The sequence below is a fragment of the Macaca thibetana genome, chromosome 12, assembly GCF_024542745.1.
Source record: "Macaca thibetana thibetana isolate TM-01 chromosome 12, ASM2454274v1, whole genome shotgun sequence".
Lineage (NCBI taxonomy): Eukaryota > Metazoa > Chordata > Mammalia > Primates > Cercopithecidae > Macaca > Macaca thibetana.
The window spans coordinates 60331117-60353822 of NC_065589.1; the positions used below are offsets into that span (position 1 = coordinate 60331117).

The 22706-nt window shown below is 36.1% G+C and overlaps 2 protein-coding genes across 3 annotated transcripts in view; both read left to right on the forward strand.

Annotated features, from left to right (window-relative positions):
- NEUROD1 (neuronal differentiation 1) overlaps positions 1-22706 on the forward strand; it is a 1109848-nt gene that overhangs the window by 197224 nt on the left and 889918 nt on the right. The gene's annotated exons all lie outside the window — the stretch shown is intronic.
- The window catches only part of PDE1A (phosphodiesterase 1A), a 473087-nt gene that overhangs the window by 30091 nt on the left and 420290 nt on the right, over positions 1-22706 (forward strand). The window contains exons 3-4 of one of the 2 annotated variants that reach the window (XR_007718098.1): positions 9186-9416; positions 12715-12852. The gene's annotated coding sequence lies outside the window, so the exon portion shown is untranslated. Of the gene's footprint in view, positions 1-9185; positions 9417-12714; positions 12853-22706 lie in introns of those variants that run through there. The other variant, XM_050750562.1, reaches the window with a different exon arrangement.

A 22706-nucleotide genomic window follows, 5' to 3' on the forward strand; every position in this document is an offset into this window, starting at 1 on the left:
GCCTCAATTTCAGAGCCTGCTATTGGTCTATTCAGGGATTCAACTTCTTCCTGGTTTAGTCTTGGAAGAATGTAAGTGTCCAGGAAATTATCCATTTCTTCTAGATTTTCCAGTTTATTTGCGTAGAGGTGTTTATAGTATTCTCTGATGGTAGTTTGTATTTCTGTGGGGTCGGTGGTGATATCCCCTTGATCATTTTTAATTGCGTCGATTTGATTCTTCTCTCTTTTCTTCTTTATTAGACTGGCTAGTGGTCTGTCAATTTTGTTGATCTTTTCAAAAAACCAACTCCTGGATTCATTGATTTTTTGGAGGGTTTTTTGTGTCTCTATCTCCTTCAGTTCTGCTCTGATCTTAGTTATTTCTTGCCTTCTGCTAGCTTTCGAATGTGTTTGCTCTTGCTTCTCTAGTTCTTTTAATTGCGATGTTAGAGTGTCAATTTTAGATCTTTCCTGCTTTCTCTTGTGGGCATTTAGTGCTATAAATTTCCCTCTACACACTGCTTTAAATGTGTCCCAGAGATTCTGGTATGTTGTATCTTTGTTCTCATTGGTTTCAAAGAACATCTTTATTTCTGCCTTCATTTCGTTATGTACCCAGTAGTCATTCAGGAGCAGGTTGTTCAGTTTCCATGTAGTTGAGCGGTTTTGAGTGAGTTTCTTAGTCCTGAGTTCTAGTTTGATTGCACTGTGGTCTGAGAGACAGTTTGTTATAATTTCTGTTCTTGTACATTTGCTGAGGAGTGCTTTACTTCCAATTATGTGGTCAATTTTGGAGTAAGTACGATGTGGTGCTGAGAAGAATGTATATTCTGTTGATTTGGGGTGGAGAGTTCTATAGATGTCTATTAGGTCTGCTTGCTGCAGAGATGAGTTCAATTCCTGGATATCCTTGTTAACTTTCTGTCTCGTTGATCTGTCTAATGTTGACAGTGGAGTGTTGAAGTCTCCCATTATTATTGTATGGGAGTCTAAGTCTCTTTGTAAGTCTCTAAGGACTTGCTTTATGAATCTGGGTGCTCCTGTATTGGGTGCATATATATTTAGGATAGTTAGCTCTTCCTGTTGAATTGATCCCTTTACCATTATGTAATGGCCTTCTTTGTCTCTTTTGATCTTTGATGGTTTAAAGTCTGTTTTATCAGAGACTAGTATTGCAACCCCTGCTTTTTTTTTGTTCTCCATTTGCTTGGTAAATCTTCCTCCATCCCTTTATTTTGAGCCTATGTATGTCTCTGCGTGTGAGATGGGTCTCCTGAATACAGCAGACTGATGGGTCTTGACTCTTTATCCAGTTTGCCAGTCTGTGTCTTTTAATTGGAGCATTTAGTCCATTTACATTTAAGGTTAATATTGTTATGTGTGAACTTGATCCTGCCATTATGATATTAACTGGTTATTTTGCTCATTAGTTGATGCAGTTTCTTCCTAGCCTCAATGGTCTTTACATTTTGGCATGTTTTTGCAATGGCTGGTACCGGTTGTTTCTTTCCATGTTTAGTGCTTCCTTCAGGATCTCTTGTAAGGCAGGCCTAGTGGTGACAAAATCTCTAAGCATTTGCTTATCTGTAAAGGATTTTATTTCTCCTTCGCTTATGAAACTTAGTTTGGCTGGATATGAAATTCTGGGTTTAAAATTCTTTTCTTTAAGAATGTTGAATATTGGCCCCCACTCTCTTCTGGCTTGTAGAGTTTCTGCTGAAAGATCTGCTGTTAGTCTGATGGGCTTCCCTTTGTGGGTAACCCGACCTTTCTCTCTGGCTGCCCTTAAGATTTTTTCCTTCATTTCAACTTTGGTGAATCTGGCAATTATGTGTCTTGGAGTTGCTCTTCTCGAGGAGTATCTTTGTGGCGTTCTCTGTATTTCCTGGATTTGAATGTTGGCCTGCCCTACTAGGTTGGGGAAGTTCTCCTGGATGATATCCTGAAGAGTGTTTTCCAACTTGGTTCCATTTTCCCCCTCACTTTCAGGCACCCCGATCAGACGTAGATTTGGTCTTTTTACATAATCCCATACTTCTTGCAGGCTTTGTTCGTTTCTTTTTCTTCTTTTTTCTTTTGGTTTCTCTTCTCGCTTCATTTCATTCATTTGATCCTCAATCGCTGATACTCTTTCTTCCAGTTGATCGAGTCGGTTACTGAAGCTTGTGCATTTATCACGTATTTCTCGTGTCATGGTTTTCATCTCTTTCATTTCGTTTAGGACCTTCTCTGCATTAATTACTCTAGCCATCAATTCTTCCACTTTTTTTTCAAGATTTTTAGTTTCTTTGCGCTGGGTACGTAATTCCTCCTTTAGCTCTGAGAAATTTGATGGACTGAAGCCTTCTTCTCTCATCTCGTCAAAGTCATTCTCCGTCCAGCTTTGATCCGTTGCTGGCGATGAGCTGCGCTCCTTTGCCGGGGGAGATGCGCTCTTATTTTTTGAATTTCCAGCTTTTCTGCCCTGCTTTTTCCCCATCTTTGTGGTTTTATCTGCCTCTGGTCTTTGATGATGGTGATGTACTGATGGGGTTTTGGTGTAGGTGTCCTTCCTGTTTGATAGTTTTCCTTCTAACAGTCAGGACCCTCAGCTGTAGGTCTGTTGGAGATTGCTTGAGGTCCACTCCGGACCCTGTTTGCCTGGGTATCAGCAGCAGAGGCTGCAGAAGATAGAATATTTCTGAACAGCGAGTGTACCTGTCTGATTCTTGCTTTGGAAGCTTCCTCTCAGGGGTGTACTCCTCCCTGTGAGGTGTGGGGTGTCAGACTGCCCCTAGTGGGGGATGTCTCCCAGTTAGGCTACTCAGGGGTCAGGGACCCGCTTGAGCAGGGAGTCTGTCCCTTCTCAGATCTCAACCTCCGTGTTGGGAGATCCACTGCTCTCTTCAAAGCTGTCAGACAGAGTCGTTTGCGTCTGTGCAGAGGTGTCTGTGTGTCTTAGTTTACTGTGCCCTGTCCCCAGAGGTGGAGTCTACAGAGACAGGCAGGTTTCCTTGAGCTGCTGTGAGCTCCACCCAGTTCGAGCTTCCCAGCAGCTTTGTTTACCTACTTAAGCCTCAGCAATGGCGGGCGCCCCTCCCCCAGCCTCGCTGCTGCCTTGCCGGTAGATCACAGACTGCTGCGCTAGCAACGAGGGAGGCTCCGTGGGTGTGGGACCCTCCCGGCCAGGTGTGGGATACGATCTCCTGGTGTGCCTGTTTCCTAAAGCGCAGTATTGGGGTGGGAGTTACCCGATTTTCCAGGTGTTGTGTGTCTCAGTTCCCCTGGCTAGGAAAAGGGACTCCCTTCCCCCTTGCGCTTCCCAGGTGAGGCAATGCCTCGCCCTGCTTCAGCTCTCGCTGGTCGGGCTGCAGCAGCTGACCAGCTCCGATCGTCCGGCACTCCCCAGTGAGATGAACCCAGTACCTCAGTTGAAAATGCAGAAATCACCGGTCTTCTGTGTCGCTCGCGCTGGGAGTTGGAGACTGGAGCTGCTCCTATTCGGCCATCTTGCTCCGCCCCCCCCGCTGCTACTTCTTTTCTAGGAATCTCCAAGACAAAAATGTTCCTCTTTTTCTTCGGTGATGGCTAGAAGAATCCAATAACTTTGAATGACTATGAATGAGAAAATAAAAATGTCTTAGGGAAAAGCTAAGCAAGATACAAAGATAATAACTAAATTGAGAATAACCAGATTTTCTGCTTGATTTCATTTGTATATCAATTTACCTTAACCAAATGTTACTATTTATAAAATGGAATTAAATAATACAGATAGTAAAATTATTTAATAACCCTGCCTATAAGTAATATAAACATATACACACACAAATATGTCCAAAAACACTATTTCATTGAAAGAACCCTAATAGCTTGGTGAACGAATGAAAAGAATATGTACTTAGAATAATGATGTTGCTGTATTATATGTCTATTTAAATTGGAAGAGAGTTCCTCAGTTTTGCCTTTACTTATAGTGAATGATTTGTAACAAAATATAATCTAGACAGAAAAAGGCATTTGTTTCCTATTTAAGTACACAATTTGCTCAAATCTGGAGACATTTTCCAGAGATCTGCAAATCATATTTTGATTTCCTAATTCACCCTTTCCCTCTTCAATATGCTATACATTCTATGCATAATACAATACTATATTGCTGATTATATTACCATTAACTCCTGATTTATGTGAAACTCATGACTTTTTAATTTCCTATGTTCTTTTAGAATTATTGGTTTTGTGCCTTTTTGCATAATCAATTCTTGTAATTTGAAAGAGACAAAATCTAAATCAATAGAAACATAATTCTGGTTAGTAAGTTAAAGTAGAATTTTATCTTCTATGAAAACATGCAATAGAAATTGTGCTTGTTATTATTTTTTCAAGATTTTTTGGCTATTCAAATATATTTCAAAATTTTTTGAAAGATTTTCTCCGTAAAAGTGATGTTTTCAAGGGAAATGGAAACATTGATGATTGAGGGATTCAAAACTTCTATAATCCAAAGTGAATTATACTTGAGAACTGCAAGGTAGTTTATAAATATTAATTTCTGTTATGATGTATATATACTAATATGTATTTACCTTCACTGCATACTCTAAGCTTATTAACTGGGCTTAACATCTTAAACACATCTCTGCTTCCTGTTAGTCTTACAAATTGTGATTATCAAAAATACTTAATTGATTATCCACATGGAACATTCTTTAGGACTGGTCTGCACACATTTAGAGGACCTGTAGTGGTTTTTCCATTGTGGAATTGCTGTTTGACCTTAGCATGACCTATCTGAGGGAATGCAGAACCATGAGTGGAATCTGGTTCCAAGTGGGGAAAATATACTAGTGTTGCATGAACTAGGGGATTACCAAAGGGCCCTCACCTACCCCAGATAAAGATTTAGTCAATGGGAGAAAAAATCTCACCCACAGAGAAAGGTAGAAATCCATAATTTTGGGAAGTGCTCTAGCCCCCTTATTTAAAAAAGAAAAAAATTCTTAAAAATCTGTGGAAAAGCAGCATCTGTCTCCTTGGTCTGTGTGTGTTTTTGAATAAACTCCCAAATGTTTCTTTGACCTCGGCACAGTTTATTGAGAGCAGTTGTCAGGCACAGATTGGGATCCACATTCCCCTAATCTGCCTTCCAAATTCCTTCTTGCATTTTATTTGGTCGTATCCTGTGCGTTGCGACTTGGCATTTCAGCATTTGTCACTGATCCTATTTTAAAAATCAAGCTTGCCGTTGTTTTGGCTCAGGTACTTTAGAAACAAAAATTGAAAGTCAAGGAACTATTCAGGAGGTCTTGGGAAAAAAGGCAACACCAGCTGTTTTCTGTTAGTAACAACTGAATCTGGAACACGGGTTTCCTTAGGCGCTGATCTGCTGTCCACTATTTCACCTCTGGTGTCTGAGCAAATATTATATTCACTGATTCAAGATGAGAGTAAAAGCAAATCTTTTTCTGTCTTCCAGTTCCTTGGGAAAAAGCACAAACTTGGGAAAGGAGATGTTTATTTTAAACTTGTGATAGGAATTAAATGGTACCAAATTCCAGTCCCAGGAAAAATTGTGAGTTTATTTTAGTGTAAGCAATTCCCATATCTATACATCTCCCTCAGACCCTACTTCTCTGTTTCTCGATATTGTTGCAATAAAAATGGCTATTTAACTTTTTTCTTCAAAACTTCCTTGTCCTAGGTACTAACCTCTCAGAGAACCGGGAAATAATTACTTTATCAATTCATTCACACCATGCCATTAAGAGTAATAATTGATAAATATATTAGTATTTATTCTAGTCATAGAAATTTCTGGCTATTTCACAGGACATTTCTGAGAGATTTTTGGTCAGAGTGGGCCTTCTGGTAACTGCCAAATTACATTACAAAGGCATCAGCCTAGTCTGCCTGAGTGTAAATAAATCTAGATTTTTTTTTTTAAAGGATATTTGCCTATGCACACTTCCTATGCGATATGAAGAATGTGTCAAGTGTCTGCATAGCTTATGTGTTTTAATTAGTATTTACTGAGTACTGTTGGTTAACCTGGCCTGATTAATAAAAACAACTTAGATGAAATAAATTCTGATGTTGTTAATTAATTAGTTCCTGTCTGGAGTCTTTTCATGGAGAAAATATCTTATGCTCATCATCAAAGGCAGGAAGGCGTAAGATGGAGGGTTAAAACACATCAACTTTGGTTGGTTTCCTAAAAATTCTCTTTGGTTCTCTTTTTTGTGGGGGTAGATTTATTTTAGGAGATGACAGTTCTGCTACACACATATGGACAGCAAAAGAGTGCTAGATCAGAAAGGGTAGGCTGGTCGTTTAGAACAGGAACCCAACAATGAGATGGAAACCCAGCACCCAAGATGTGCACATGCCTCCTTTTGTATTTTGCAAATGCAATGATTAACTAGGGCTGTTAATGAAGGATCTTTTTGTTAAATCCTATTTTTAGATGTATTTACCCCGAATAATCACTAATATACTTTCAATTTTATTTTAAAAAAATTGTAAACTGAGTTTGTCTACTGAAGGAGCACTAACTTCAGTTAGCTGCGAGTGCCTCTTAATCATTTTTTTTTGATTCCATAAAAAATAATGTGAAAGTCAATAGCAAAGACTTGGAACCAACCCAAATGTCCATCAATGATAGACTGGATTAAGAAAATGTGGCACATATTCACCACAGAATACTATGCAGCCATAAAAAAGGATGAGTTCATGTCCTTTGTAGGGACATGGATGAAGCTGGAAACCATCATTCTCAGGAAACTATTGCAAGGACAAAAAAGCAAACATCGCATATCCTCACTCATAGGTGGAAATTGAACAATGAGAACACTTGGACACAGGATGGGGAATATCACACACTGGGGCCTGTCGTGGGGTGGGGTGGGGAGGAGGCAGGGATAGCATTAGGAGATATACCTAATGTAAATGATGAGTTGATGGGTGCAGCACACCAACATGGCACATGTATACATATGTAACAAACCTGCACGTTGTGCACTGTACCCTACAACTTAAAGTATAATAATAATAAAAAAAAGAAAATAAAAGTTAAGCACAATAAAAAAAAAGAACTAAAAAAAATAATGTGAAAGTAACCATTTTGATGAAATATCAACTTGGAGGTAAAAACAGGAAATGAGTGAACTTTTTAATAACTTCTAATGTCCGTTAGGTGGTAGTTCTTTAAAGTTAACCATATCTTCCACTCTGTAGTAGTAAGCTTCCTTAAGATTATTTCAGTTCAATTCTATAACACCCTGTCATTTAGAGCTAATAAAATGTTTCATTTAGGTGAATCCTTTCTTGTTCTCCATACTTGTTCCTCTGATAGTGGTTTGGCAAGGAAGAAGAGGGAATGACAGGATCTGCCCTTTGAGGAACCAACAACAGGGCAACGACACACAGCAAGTTGGCTGGAATCTCTTTGGTTGGTTGTAACTCTTGTTCTTGGTGAGAACCACTCCTCATGGGTAGTGGTGAAGTTGCTGTTCCTTTGTGAGTGATCAATGCTTCGTTATCCATGTGGCTTTCAAGTGCTATCACCCTTCCCCAGTTGTTGCTTCCTCACAGGGCCTTATAGGGACCTTTTGATGCACAGCCCTCTGATAGGGGATATCCATCTTAGTCTCAGCTTTATCTTTACCTTCTTTCCTTCCACAGCAGATGGACCACCAAGAATGCCTTGCTCTTGGGGTACATCCATCCAGTGAGTGGTCTCTTGGAATGAATATAAGCAAAATGGCTTTAACTTTGCTACCTTCTCCATTGTCTAGCTGTGTATCAGACACCCTGGTGCATCCTAGCAATAGCACAATGGGAATGCAGGCTGGACTCTTGGCACTTCGTGCTCCTGATCTGCCCCTTCTCGCCTGCTGCTGCTTGTTATTTTGCTTATCAGGAGCTCAGCCACTTTCGGGCAAGAGATGATTATCAACAACACTTGCTTCAGTAACGAGGGGAGACACTTTTGGTTGAAAGACCAGAGCTGGAGAACTGATTAAAATAACTTTCCTCAGCCACAGAGGGGATGAAGGGAGCAATGGGTTGTTCTCCACGAACTCTATAGTACTCGAAAAGGTCGCTTCCATCTTTCTTCTCTGTATAGTAAAAGTCCTCTTAAAACTCTGTATGATAGAAATCACTAAACAAGTTTGGCCTCTGTCACTTACTAATTACATTATGTAATTATACTAACAACTGGCATGAATAGATCTTGGAATAAGTATAACCGACTGCTGGTAAGAACATAAATTACGGTGTGGGAACAGAAGTATAAACTCCTGGAAAAAAGATCACAGATTTGGCCTTTCACTGTGCTGCGAAAGTCAGTCAGTATGTTTTACAGAGGAACAGAGAGTTTTAATATGACAAGTCTGTTCATAAGGTGAGTTAGAGAGCTTTCACTTTAAACTTTGAGCTCTGAGCCATAAAACAACGTTATGAACCCTAGCTTGAATGACCTGACTGGAACTTTCTAGCTACTTAGTAACAATTAAGACATGAAATCAGCCTTTCTCATCTCATGTGTTTTCCACTATAGTATTTGTATCCATCAGGGTTATTAAAAAAAGTAGAAACCACTCTGGATATTTCAACTGGAAGGAATTTGTTAGAGAGAATTTGTTACACTGGAAATGTAAGAAAGAAGACATTGAGCAGGAAAGAGGGCAACAACTCAGAGGACAGCAAGTGCAGGGAGCTGCTACTATTCCTAGCACTTGAGTGTGTCACTGGAGCCCATGGGGTGGGGGCTAAGACCAGGAAGGGGCTGCTTGGGAGAAACTGGGGTCACAGGGGATGGGATTGTCCAGTGGGATCCGGAGCCATGAAAAAGGTGCAGCCATTATTAGAGAAGTCAGCCACAGCAGAGACAGGGAGTAGTATCTGGGTTCTTCCTTCATCCTGTCTGCTATTCTTACACTTGTGTCTATCTTTCCTTTTTGAATTTTCCTAGTGAATACATGGCTATGAACTAAAAAAACACATGGCACATCTAATAACTAAGCTCTAAAGGGGCATATTTAAAGGATAAAAAGAAGCACACTTCCAGTAAGACTGGTATTTAATTATTATAAAAATAATAATTACACAAATAGTAAATGATAAAATGAGACATGATTATTGCACTATTCATTCCTTTTCATCCTCATCACAACTTTTGCAGTAATTTTACCTCTTTGTTTCTTTCCACCACATGAAAAGGCGATAAAGAAAGAAGGAGATGAACCAGAAAGATGAGACAGGAAAAAAGGCGAAGGCAAGTGGAAGCATCAGTGAAGCCAATGTGGAAAGGATCAAGAAGAACAGACAAATTGAGGCAGAAAAGCAAGGCCAGTAACTGTAATGGTGAAGTTTTGAAATGATACTATGCATACTACATTTTAATGGGTATCCTCCCCATTCAAATGAGAGGAAGGAGGAGGAATTGGGAAGGTGAGTGGAAAAGAATATTTCAAATGAATTCTCCCTACATGACATCACTTTCCTTTAGGCTGACCTTGATTTCTTGTCACCAGAGCAGGTGCCACATGTTTAGCTCTCTGAGCTGGTGGTATGTCGCAAATCCCATGTTTTTATGAGTGTTTTACACAACTTTTTCCTTGTGACTTAAACTCGTCTAGACTCAAAAGTCTAAGTTTGGACAGCAGAAGGAAGCCAAAACAGCAAAAGAAAGCATGCTATAGAAAAGATACTAAATCTTGACCATAAACAGAGGACGGAAACCAGACAGCTGTATTGTACTTCAGTTAGTTTTGTTTACCACTATCTGTCAGGGCTAGTCCTGCTGCTGCTCTGAGCAAGTTGTCCTGCTTTAATTTCAGTAGTATCTGTTTATCGCCCAGTCTTCGTTGCCAGTTATGCTCAGGTCATTAACTGCTTGGTTACCTCTTAACCTCGTTTGGGAAAGTTTATATGTTGATAGTCCTGTAACTTGAACCAGCTCACTTATTTTTAAGAAAGTTAGGATTCTTTTTATCTTCTCCAACTCATCACTAAAAGAGGTTAATTGAAAAATACAGAGACCACTACTTAAGTAATTTTTTCACCAAAGACATTCAATATCATGACAGAATTCAGGATGTGGAGGGAGACTGGCAGGTGGGGAAGGAGAGACAGAGAAGAGTTGGCAGGACCCATGTGTATCATCTTCTCAGTTTAGAAGCCCATATGGTGCTTCATAATGCTCTGCTCAATTGCCATATAGTTTTAGTCTACATCCTATTAAAAATAAACCCTATTAAGAAGAGCATTTCAGTTAGATTATAAATCTCATAATTCACAAGAATTTTTGAGGAATATCTGGAGTGTAATATAGACTGACCTTGAAAGATAAATTGAGACATCTTTTTTTAATGAAAAACATTTCTAAAAGAAGTGTTCAATGTTTAATTTGTCAAGGACATAAAGATTACATGTCTTTGATTAAAATAAGGTTAAAGTTTGATTTTAATGTTCAAAATAAAATAAACCAAAATATAAAAATCAAAATCCACCAAAAACTGTTACCCATAACTGAGGCATCCCCTGTTCCTTTTATAGCTTGATGTACAAAGGTGTGAGTCCTAATTTTAAACCCTGGGTTGGACTACCCAAACCAATCACAGTCCCTGCCTTCAAGAATCTTGTAATTCGGTTTATTGAATGAAATATAGCTACAATAGCAAGTTGTAGTGGCTTATAACAATGGTCAGTGATTATTAGGGTTTCATCACACAATGAGTAGAATAGCTGGCTACTTAGAGTTAATCCTACAAATCTGCATGTTTTATTTCATTTCCACAGCATTTTTGGGAAAACATTAATAAAAATACTTAAAAGAAAGTGGACTTTATTTTCCACAATCTTATGTATATTTCTATATCTGAGCTGTGTACACTATCAATATTTCATATATAGTGCAGTTACAAAGCGTAATTTGAGTGGTCTGTGTAAGAAGGTCGCCCTGTCCTCTGATGGCCACCCTTTCCAGTGCCCATTGCTTCCTGGATTTGTAACTTGAGGGAAATAGAGCAGCTGCCTTGAGCTGACTCACTCAGGATACACTCATAAAAACACAGCCTCTTAAAAAAGCGAAAGGAAAAACGAGATATGGAAGCAATGCACATCAATGATAATTCTTATAAATGTACATACACTCTAATTTCCTTTATCATTGCATTGTGAGTTCTGGCTTTTGGACATGAAGACATATGCTTATTTTCATTAACATGATTTCCCCCTAAGAGATAAATATATGATTTTGGCAGAGAAATAAAAACAAATGTGAATACTGAGAAACATCCAAGTTATTATCTTGACAATTGGTTTTTATACGCCAGTTGGACATCTTCAAGAACCAAAAATTTATCATTCATTGACGTAAACCTGTAGTGTAGAAATTCTAATGATATGTCATGGAATCAAGAGATTTCTATTCCCTAAATAGATATTGCTATTTTATTGCCTAATAAAATAATAGAACATGCTATGAAGGATAAAATGAGATTTATAAAAAATTTAAAAACTAGAAAAACAAATAAAATAATTCAAGACATTCAACACTTGGAATATATCAGATACTATATGTAATTTAATATATTCATTAAACTTATACAAATGTTTAATTCATACAGAATGCTAGATATTTTCATACATCTTCAGTGATGTTTTTAACCAAATTTATTTGGAAAATCTACTGGTTAGCAGTTCAGAAAATCTGGGCCCTTTCTCTAATGTTAAAAGTAATTTGGCCTTAAAGCACATACATAGAGATAGCTGTCAAATAAAATATCAAATACATCTTTTTGGAAATTGAACATAGTTTAGAAAACTCACAGAAAATATAACATATTTTGAAATATTTAAGGTTAGATTTTTAACTTAAAGTATATATTTTCTCTGAAATCACATAGGTATAGATGTATACAATAATAACTAATTTGAAAAGGCAATGCTTGATTTTGAAATAATCTAATAAAAGCCATGTATTTTATAATCACATAAAATTATTAAACTAGGTCAGTTAAGATATTTTCAGCAAATGTTTTTAAATTCCTGACATTAAATTCCCAGGTCAATTTTAATTTTCATGCTTTGGATTTGGAATTGGTAGGTTTATTAGTTGGAAAAGGGATTTTAATATTTGGGCCTGGCCTGAAGCCAGTCTTTCCTGCTCAAGTCACACATAAAGCTTCATTTACAATAGTTAATTTGGAATTTTTAAACTTAATATTTCCTTTTCTAACATGGAAAGGTAATTAAGTCACAAGCAGATTTGCCTGCAAACATTCATGACTAACACATTTTCAAATTTTGTATGTTCAGAGCATTAATACTCCATTATCAGTTAAATTAACTTAAATATGAACAAATATAAAACTAACGGTCAGTCCGTAATGGGTTTTAAAATAGTTACGTGTGTAATAGATTTTTATAAACTTTATTAGAGATTGAGCCTCACAAGAAAACTCTAAGGTTAGTAGGGCAGCTTTTCGTATAGCCCTTCAATAGCATAATGATACTTTGCATTTATTGAATGTTTCCTTCCACCAAGACCCATGGTCACCATGTTACATGTATTACCTCTCAGAAACTTCATGACAACTTAGTGAATGAAGTTCTGTGATTAGTCCTTTATGTCAGAGGAAACTAGAAATATTATGTAGTTTCTGCCAGATTACTGAGTTAGAAAGTGGTAAGACTGGGTATAGATCTAAGCTTATCTTAACCTCTTTTGGCTTTTTATTTATAGATGAAGAAACTGAAATGTATATAGAGAGCTCAAGTGTTTAGATCATTAGCAAGGAGTAAGACCAGAACCTGAATCCAGTTCCCGGGAATCCAAATCCAGCACTGATTCTACTCCATCACCATGGTGTGCCAAATTATTGTAAGGGTCTTTATAAATACAACTTTTTCATTTAAATCATGTGAGGTCAGTAGTGACTTTCAGTATGTTTAGATTATATATTGTTGTATATGTTTTGAACTCTGTCCTCTTACATATAAATATATATTGTTTCTTTGATTTACGATTTTATAGCCAATCAGCCGTCCTTCCTTCCTTGGATCTTCCTTTCCTTCCAAGATAATTGCTGCAATTATATTGGGGGTTTTAGCTAATGGTAATGGGGAAGGCATTTGGTTGTTTTTTTTTTTTGCATGGAATAAGCATAAATATGCAATTAGGTAATGAATATTTAGTATTTTATGGAGCCTTTCAGTTGGGGGAGGTCCTATGCATGTATATTAACATACAGTACTGCAAGTACATAGTCATCTATTTGTGTCAATGTGAATTAAGAACAACATAAATAAATACATATTTATGTTCATTATATTTATTAAAACTACGTAAGTGAATGGAAAATTTTATACCAGTTTTTGACAAACTGTGTACATGCGAAGAAAGATAAAACTGTGTAAGTCAACACCATATATGATTTTGAATCTAAAAAATATGGCTTTACTTAAATCAAAAAAGAACAAACTGAAAAATTTTTAAATATAGAGAATTTGGTTAACTCAGACACTATTTGTTTTAAGAAGTAGTTATTCTACATCAATGTGGCCAGTTTAATAATTTGGCAAAGTTTTAAAGTAGGAGAGGTTAGTCCCTTGCAAAATAACTTCCCTTTTCTGTATCCCTTGTCTCCTTCTTCACGCACCAAAGTACTCATGACCTCTTCTGACTTTCTGCTGCTTCTTCTTCTTTGTTTTTTTTGTTTGTTTGTTTGTTTGTTTTTGAGACAGGGTATCCCTCTGTTACCCAGGCTGGAGTGCAGTGGTGCGATCTTGGCTCATTGCAATCTCTGCCTCCTGGGCTCAAGCAATTCTCCTGCCTCAGGCTCCCGAGTAGCTGGGGTTACAGATGCCAACCATCACGCCCAGCTAATTTTTGTATTTTTAGTAGAGTTGGGGTTTCACCATGTTGGCCAGGCTGGTTTTGAACTCCTGACCTCAAATGATCCGCCCGCCTTGGCCTCCTGAAGTGCTGGATTACCGGCGTGAGCCACTGCACCTGGCCATTTCCTACTTCTTTCAATAAATGATTTGATGTCAGTAATTTATGCCTTTGTGGAACTTTAGGTCAAGGTCTTCTTTCTCCAAGAGTTATTTGCATTTTGATATTTCTAAGTAATGCTACAATAAACAGCTTTCTCCTCAATATAATTTTAGTCATTGTCAAGCAAATGGGAAACGTATTTGAAGGGAAAGAAATGACTTCTTGAGCATAGCTGAATGAACATTACTCCATATCTGCATAATACTGACAAGGAAATCAACAAATCATTTGATAGTTGTTTTTACAAGTATTTGTTAACAATGCATTTCATTGTCATTCAGTGTCCATTGCACTGAAACTACAGTTAGGCTATTCATACTGAACTATAAGATGAGCTTGGCACTAGCTAATCTATAACATGTACCGTAGTGGAGTAACACAACCTTTTTTTCCTGGCAAAATGAAGACTTCTAGTATGGGACGTGATGTATATAACAAAATAAAATTGTAGCTTTTTCTAGCTAACAAACAATGAGCCAAATATTCCCATAGATAGCTTTAAGTTAGTATAGAAACTATTGGTTTTTATTCAATTGCTTTGAAAGCTAGTGGAGTTATGCTCACAAATGTTCCTTTTTGGGTTGATATTCAGAACTTTGGTTTATAATACCCATGCTGTCTCTGAATGCTCACTCTTTGTTCTGGGGACACAAAATGAAACTACTAATACAAGCCCACCACTTGGCCTAGCAGCTAGTGGGAGGACAGAGAAAATCTTGAAAGCTCCCAAGGATTTGTGATGGCTCAAAAGCCTCTTTTGCTTATAATCTTTTATGATATGAAGTTTACAGAATTTAAGTTTGATTCTGATAACTTGGAAATTTACTACAAGTAAAATAAACCAAGTTTGTGAAACCCTACCTCTATGAAACCCTACCTGACTTTAAGTCAGGAAGGAATTTTGTGTGTTGAAGGAGTGGATAAAAGGCCAGTGTGGCTAGACCAAATCAGTGGGAAAGAGAGTGCAGGGGAACATGTCATACAGAAAGGCACTATTAACAAATAAATCAGAGCTCAAAACCTTCAAGATCTTGCAAATGAGATCCTTTAACGATAGTGTGGATGTGCTGGCAATTTCTAACACAATACATTGATTTCGACATCATCTTAGGTATGGACCTGAGGCAGCAAAGGGTAGAGACATGAATGTTGGGTCGGGCTGTAATTCATTACTACTGTAGGCTCAATTCATATAATGTTGATGTTCGATTTTACTAAATGAGTACTTTTTACCACTTAAAATCAAAATGAGTTTTACAAAATCCGACACCATATGTATTTGATTCACCCAATTTTAACAAATGTCATGTAATACAGTAGAGGAGTACTAGACCTAAAATATTTCCAAAGATATTTAGATTTAAAAGTGTCTATGAATATTTATTAAAGTTTTTCTCTTGTTTAGAATCTATTCATAAGATAAATATTTAAATAATTTTATAATTAAAAGTGAGATGTGTATAGTCAAACAAATGAAGATATTTTCCTTGTAATGCATGAGGCAAATAAGAATATAGAGTCCAGCAAAAAAAGAAGCAAAAATAAAAAATTGGAGAAAAATAAAATATAAAATTCTCTAAATTAATGGTGCATGTCATTATCTTTTCATACCTTGTATTTCTTCCTCTCATAATGTCTACAGAAGATATTGTTGTTCATGCATTTATCTAGCAAATATTGGTGGAGCACTTACTTTATTTCAACCACTGTTCTACATTTCTGTGTATGTATCAAAAAGCAAGAGAGACACAGTCTCTCTCGCCATGGAGTTTATATTTGAGAAGGAGCAACACACCATAAACATGTAAAAACAGGGAAATGTGATTGGAAGTGTCACCTGATGTGGCCTGATATTTTAGGCTGGATAAACAGACCAAGGAATGTTTGGTTCAGCATCCATTTGAGGATATGAGGAGGCAGGTGCTGGCGGAGGGAATAGTAGTCTCAAAGACCTAAGTCTGGAAAGAGTTTTGTATGCTGAAGGAATAGAAAAAAGGTTGGTGTGGCTGGAGCAAATCAGTGGGAAAGAGAGCGCAGGGGAAGAAGTCATACAGAAGGGTGCTTTTGACACATAAATCAGAGTTCAAAACCTTCAAGATCTTCAATCTTGAAGAGCTTCAATCTCTTGGATCTTGAAGAGCTTCAATCTCTTGTTCAAAATCCTTCAAGAGCTTCCCATTACACCTAGAACAAAATCCCAGGACTTTTCAGGGACCTCCAAGGCTCTATATGACATGACTTTTCCCATCCACTCACCCACTTTTCTTCTGACTACTTCCTACCAGCAACACACCTTCTTGCTGATTGTCTACTATGCCAAGTATCTCCAGCCTCAGGATGTTTTTATTTGCTGCTCCTCTGCTTGAAACTCTCTTTCCATGGATATATACAGGCCTTCTTAAGTTTTCTTGTTCATTTTCATTTTTTTTATTATACTTTAAGTTCTGGGATATATGTGCATAATGTGCAGGTTTGTTACATAGGTATACATGTGCCATGGTGGTTTGCTGCACCCATCAACCCATCATCTACATTAGGTATTTCTCCTAATGCTATCCCTCCCTCTGCCCCCCATCCCCTGACAGGCCCCAGTGTATGATGTTCCCCTCCCTGTGTCTATATGTTATCGTTGTTCAACTCCCAGTTATGAGTGAGAACATGCGGTATTTGGTTTTCTGTTCCTGTGTTAGTTTTCTGGGAATGATGGTTTCCAGCTTTATCCATGTCCCTGCAAAGGACAGGAACTGATTCTTTTTTAGACTACATAATATTCCATGGTGTATATGTGCCACATTTTCTTTCTCTGCTCAAATTTTAAAAACTTAGAGAAGCCGACCTTCAATATCAAAGTAAAATCTAACCTTCTCCTATCTCAATATTCCTTTACCCTGCTCCTTCCAGTTGGTATGGCTGTGTGAGCAATTACACCAAAGCTTAGCTACTTAAAACAGCAATAACTATTATTTTTCACAGTTTCTGTGAGGTCAGGAATTTGAAAATGGTTCAACTAAGTGGTTCTGGCTCTGGGTATTTTATGATGTTGCATTCATACAGTGGCTGTGGCTGGGGTCGTCTCTTAGCCTTCACTTACATGGTTGGCACCTGGTCTGGGAAGACTAAAGAAACTGGGCACTAGAACACCTGGGTCTCCTTAGTCATCTTTCTTTATAGGGACTCTCCAGCATGGTGGCTTTAGGGTAATCAGAATTCTTACATGGTGGCTCAAGGCTCCAAAGGCAGATGTCCTCAGGAAGAGAGTTAGCCACGTAGAAGCCATATGACCATTTATGATCTAGTCTTGGAAAGTCAGTGAGTGTCACTTCTGCTGCATTCTCTTAGTTGAGGGAATTACAAAGGTTAACCCAGCTTCAAGGGAGGAGGGGAACGTGACATTGTAAGAAGAATATGTGTAATGGTATATATAAATATATTCTCCATGTTTGGAAAATATAATCTTCCACATTACTTTTTCTTTCTCCGGTGCAGACTTTGCTCTATTTTTTGTCTGTTTTCATCACTGTTTCATCACTAGAATATAAGCCCTATAAAGGCAAGGCTTTTATAGTCTTCTTTACTGCTGATCAATCAGGTTCTTCTACATAGATCAATGATTGGCATATGGTAGGCACTCAACACTTTCTGCTGTTGAATGAATAGGTATTTCCTGAGTTAATGATCTACGAAGCAATAGAAGTATTATGAAAACTAGTGTTTTAGAGATGGAAAAAAGTTTTATAATATTCCATAAACTATTCCAGAAACACAATAAGAGGATAGAATATACTAAAATTTTCCTAAACGTGAATCGGTTTTTATGACATGTGCCTAAGTATAAAAAAGAAAGTACATGCTTCCTGTATAACATTTTGGAAAAACTATAGCTTTTCAACATCACACTTCCTGAGTTGTCAGTTGATACAAATCACAAAAGTTGAGAAGTGTGAGTTTAGATTGTAATCTGCTCATGTGCACAGATTGTAACATTGTAAATAGTGTGTCAGTCACAGCCATGCAAATACCATAATGTAGCTCATGCTGTATCAGTGAAGATGAGCTGTGTGGTACAGTGACCCTACTCTCCATTTTGGACTGTTCACTTTACCATGTTCAGTGCGCCTAAATTTCTGCTTCTTTTAAGGCAGACTGTAATCAGAAGGGAAGAAGTATCACTTGGATCTTCAATGAAAGAACGGACATTTTCTAAAGCCAAGAAATGTTCATTTAAAACCCATTTTCCATAATGCACAGTGTAGTGTTTTGTGACACAAACATGGGGATATGCATTAAGGTTGCCCTCTTAATAATAGCCCTCAAGGACATGACAATCAGAGGAACAGAGAAATGGGTGATTTTTCATTCCAACTGAAAACAATCTAAATATTCACAGTCAGTAGAATGGTTGAGAAATTAATTATATACCACCATCAAATGTACATACATTTAAAAAGACTTTGCAAAAGAGAAAGCAAAAGATCATTTTTCACAGCTGACAGCAGGATTACCTAACTAAAACTCCAAGATAATTAACTAAAAATAAAATTCAATAGGTTAATTGGATAGAAAATAATATAAAAATACCACTAGTTTTCTTATAAACAGCAATGATTAGAAGACATAATGGACAAAATAAGAAAACATAATAGCAATACAATATAAAATGCTTAGGACTGATGACAAGATATAATGGAATAAGTAAAAGACAAGAAAAGTATTTAAGAGTACAGGCTTTGGAATTAGACATGTCTGGGTTTAAATCCTGACTCTGTCTTGTACTAGACAGGAGGTTAATTTCCTTGAATTCACTATTCCTCATCTATAAAATGAATGTGATATTAATGTGAGATTAACAGATAATGTATGCCTGGAGAAAGCACTTCAAAATAGTATCTATTAAATGTAATTTAAAATGCATCAAATCCTTATTACTGAAACTGTAGGACTTACATAAAAATAGACTGATTGGGCAATAAAATAGTAGAGGTACTTCAAGGACAAATACAGTACTTATATATAAAAAAACTACTGTTTGATAAGGGCCACAATTCAAACCAAAGAAGGCAGCAGGAAAATTTTAGTAAATGGTTCTGGACCATCATTTAATCTTTGGAAAAAAATAGCTACACGTATGTTTTTTATTTAAACACATGTAAATTTCATGTAAACTAGAGCATTAAGTTGACAAAGCTGCATGTAAATTATAATAAAATTTGGGTCAATACGTATTGGATATTGACTTTAGGAAAAATCTCTAAGGCAAAAGAGCAACAGCAGAAAAACAGAGAAGAATTCGACAAATTTGACTACATAAAAAGTTAGGTGTAACATCAAAAGGTCAATAGAAATTGAATTACAAATGATAAGAAAAAAGGTATTTGCATCATACATGATAGGCCAAAAATTAATATAATTAATTAATATAAAATAATCTTTACAAATTAATAATAAATATTGTGAACCCTAGAAAACAAAAAGATTAAAAATTGCAGCAGGTATTTTTTTTAAAGCTGTACAAAAATTCAAAAAAGAATACATTAATTCTCATTAGTAATAAATTTAAATTAAAGACTTTCTGGCTTATCAAACTGGTAAGTAATTTGAAAGAAAAAATTTAATATCCATTATTAGTTAGTGTCTCTTGAAACGTGAATGTTCAGACATTGCAGATTAGGAAATAAATTGGAGTAAATATTAAGGATCTTAGATTTATAACCTTTGACACAATGTTTTCTGTGCAAATCTGTTCTTAAGAAATAGAGATATAGAAAAGCACTGAGATGCAAAACTGTTCATTAGCGAATTCTTTTTAATAAAGGAAGATTGGAAAAAAACAGGGGTTGGCTAAATCATGATACAACCAAATGATGGTATACTATGTAGCCATTAGATGTACAGTTTTGAAGAAAAGTTAAGGGAATAGGAAAATGTGCATAATACAATTTTTAAAAGGGTAAAGGAGTATATACTTTTATATGCCCCTACATCATAATCTAATTTGTAGTTGTTATTTCCTCTCGGGGTTATGAATGACTTTCATTTTTTACTTTGCATGTTTTTGATATTGTTTCAAATTCTGTACAATAATATGTATTTTATATTTAGAAAAAAACATAAAATGTTTCCCATTGATATATTAAATGAGCAAAACCATGAAATACACATGCAGATGGTCTCAATTATGTAAATAAAGATATCTAGAAAAGTGCACACAAAGAGTTTTACCTCTTCAATTATTTTCATTTTTATTTAATCTGGTGATTCAATACATATCCATGAAGCTCAAATTTTGGTACCTTGATCTATCAACATTAAACTTTATACAATGTCTCTATACCCTGAAAGACCAGAAATTTGTGGTACTCTCCTCCTAATTTTTAAGTTGAATTATTAATTTTTGATATTCCATTGATAATGATTCTAATCTATTAAACTTCTATATCTTGATTTTTCATCTTCAAGTCTCTATATTTCAATTTTTCAGCTTTAGACTATCACTTAATTTTCCATAATATGAGCTGAGAATGTCAGTGATCATAAACTTCCCTCCATTTCTCATCTTCATTTTTCTCCCATTATCTGACAGCTATTCCATCACTTTTACTAAGATTCAGAAAATTATCAAACAGGAATTGAGAATATTGTGATTATGTAAAAGTTATTGATATATCAATAGAACATACTGCATATTTGAAATCCATTGGAAAAAAATGTAATTTTTTCTTCTTTGCTTTTTTTTTTTTTTTTTTGAGAGAGGGTCTCGCTCTGTCACCCAGACTGGAGTGCAGTGGTGCGATCTTGGCTCACTGCACTCTCCACACCACTGGCTCAAGTGATCCTCTCACCACAGCCTGCCAAATAGCTGGAATTACAGGCATGCACCACCATGCCCAGCTAATTTGTGTATTTTAGTAGAGATGCGGTTTTGCCAGGTTGGCCAGGCTTGTCTCGAACTCCTGACCTCAAATGATGCTCCCACTTTGGCCTCCCAAAGTGCTGGGTTTACAGGCCTGAGCCGCGCCCTGTCCTCTTCTTTGCTTTTTAACAACTTCATTGAGGAATAATTTACATACTATAAAATTCATTGATTTTTAAGTATATAATTCGAAGCTTTTTAGTAAACATACCAGGTGATGCAATTATCATCACAATTCATTTTTAGAACATTTTCACATTTTCCTCACCCCAGTAAGATCCTTCTGTCCACTTACAGTTAATCCCCTTCCCTACCCCCAGCCCCTGGAAACCACTAATCTATTTCGTGATTCTATAGATTTGCCTTTTCTGCATTTCATATAATTGGAATCATACAATATGTGATCTGTTGTGTCAGGCCTTTTATAATTTTAAAAAAGTTTTTAATAAAAAAATTTAAACATTCTTAAATTGACACAATGTACATATTTATGGGATACATAGTGATGTTGTGATACATAGAGCGTGTACTCTACATCGGTAATTAGCATATGCATTATGTCAAACATTGATCATTACTTTGTATTGGGTATATTTAATATCCTTCTTCTAGCTCTTTGAAACTGTGCAATATATTATTGTTGATTATAGTCATCCTATAGCGTGATAGAGCACTAGAATTTATTTCTTCTAAATATACATTAGTATCCTTTAAAAAAATTGTTTTTACCAAAATGGTGTTAAGATTTATACATGTAGTATACATCAGTATTCAATACCTTTTTACTGCTGAATAGTATTCCATTTTTGGACCCATCACATTTTGTTACTTATTCAACCAATTGATGGGCATTTGGGTCATTTCCAATTTTTGGCCATTATGAATAATTCTGCTACGAATATTTGTGTGTAGATCTTTGTGTAGATGTATGTTTTTATGTCTCTTAGGTAGATACTTAAAAAATTTATTTCTGTGTTTTTGAAATCAGTCTACTCAAAGGAAAATGTCTCAGTCAGCAAGGGTATCTGGAGTTTATTTTTCTTATATGATGTCTCTTACTTTAAATTATTCCGTATTTTGGTTTGGCTAATAATATAATCATGACTTTTTGTTCAGAGTTTTTTTTTTCTGAAACAAATTTTTAATTAAATATTTCATAAACACAAAAGGTATAATATTACCTGTGCACCTGCATATTCACACCCTGCTTAAGAAACACTTTCAAAACAGTTGAAATGCCTGACTTATTTCACTTCAATAGCATTTCTCTCTCTCTTTTTCAGATGTTACCATTATTTAGTTTGATGGTTATAATTTTTAAAATATTTAAATTTTGTAAATTTTTAAAATTTCTGCTAACTACATATATATTTTCTAATTAGTAAATAAATAAATGCCATTACACTGTTTAAATTTTTACTGGACTTGAATTTTATGCAAAATTATTTTCATAAGATTCATCATGTATATACACATGTGTATTATATGTGTGTATGCATATGTGTGTGTATATATATATATTTACTGCAGGTTATACAGTTTCACTGTCATATACTGTCCCATTTTTATGAATTCACTGGCATTTATCCATGTATCAGTTGATGGAAAGTTATGTAAGTGTGTGTGTGTGTTTTTTTTCCTTCCTTCCTTCCTTCCTTCCTTCCTTCCTTCCTTCCTTCCTTCCTTCCTTCCTTCCTTTCTTCCTTCCTTCTCTTCTCTTTTCCTCTTCCTTTTCCCTTTCCTTTTCTCTTTTCTTTTTTTCTTTTTT